The 1,286-nt window shown below is 37.2% G+C and overlaps 1 protein-coding gene across 1 annotated transcript in view; it reads right to left on the bottom strand.

The window, feature by feature from the left end:
* The window catches only part of WWC2 (WW and C2 domain containing 2), a gene marked incomplete at its 5' end in the record, with an annotated part of 56,820 nt that overhangs the window by 34,014 nt on the left and 21,520 nt on the right, over positions 1-1,286 (bottom strand). The gene's annotated exons all lie outside the window — the stretch shown is intronic.

The following is a 1,286-nucleotide window of genomic DNA, read 5'->3' as shown; positions in this document are numbered from 1 at the left end:
GATAAGAGACACCATTTCCTGTTAACAGCCACACAAAGAGGAAAAAGGACACTGAAGTTGCTATTACAATACTTACTACTTAATCCTTGGCAAAATGTCAAGCTTACACATACACAGTACCCAGTGGATGGGTTTTGCTGACATCAGGGAATTTCAAGGAGAAAATACATCTGTTGACTTTAAAACCATCTCAGCTAAACTACTGTGGCCTTACCAAAGGCAGAGACCCCACAAGCAATTCTAGTTGATCCAGTTTTAGCAACATAAAGGGGCATAGAACACTAAAGACTGCTACACATGCTACCAGGAGTATAGCAGTATTGCAGACAATGCTGTCAAAATTCCCATCCCCACCACAACTCTCTGCAGCACAGAAGAAGCTTTTGGGTACACCTTTCATATTATTAATGGTCTGTGATCCTTACAGAATCAGAATTTATTAGTAGCAGTATTCCTCTATCGAGACCCACATCATTACACTGGCACACAGGCAAGCTTCTTGGTAGTAATCAGCCTTGCAGAGAAGAAACATAACCTGCTCCATTCTTGTCTCAGCTTCCTTGTTGTTCACCCTAATCCTAAGCATTAACAGTCTAGAACAGCTGTTCTGCTCAGCCAGTCACCAGGCTCTCTTTATTCAAAAAAATCTCTGGATAACTAATACCATATGTCATACATCAGCCAATTTATTAAATTCCTGGACTAGCAATGATTTTTAAAACTGTAACTTGAAAATAACAAAACAAAAAACCCCTCAAACTTAAGAGATAAAAAGATATTTCATTTTAGTATTTTCTTATTTACTTGAAGTACAGCTTGTAAACACGCTTCTCTGACCTCTAGTTTAACTGAATATTTCATAGCATTATAGAAATTACTGCAGCAGTGCTTCACAAAATTTAAAACAGCCATCTTCACAAAAGTCAAGCATTTAGTAGGGAATATATTATTTTATAATGAAACTGGTTTTCTGTTTTTACCATCATCCATCATCTTTGCTAGAGACATTAACCTCATGAGTGGGGAATGAACAAACATTTTAATGCTCAGAAGCGATCTCAAGCATCCCCTGTAAGAACAGAAACTCGCACAAAACACCTGTAACAGTATTCTATTTTACTTCCAGTTTTGTGCACAAAGATACCAAAGTTCTAACGTGGTTTTTAAAGCTGTGAGCATGTCTGTTTTCCTTTCTCCACATTTCAGTTTTTGTGCAAACTAGAACTGCATTTGTGTAAGAAAATTACCTATGTGACTCAGCACTCAGATTCCTATTCAAGGATATA

The sequence above is a fragment of the Antrostomus carolinensis genome, unplaced genomic scaffold (genome assembly GCF_000700745.2).
Source record: "Antrostomus carolinensis isolate BGI_N321 unplaced genomic scaffold, ASM70074v2 scaffold26891, whole genome shotgun sequence".
Taxonomy (NCBI): domain Eukaryota; kingdom Metazoa; phylum Chordata; class Aves; order Caprimulgiformes; family Caprimulgidae; genus Antrostomus; species Antrostomus carolinensis.
This window is presented reverse-complemented; position numbering and strand designations above follow the sequence as displayed.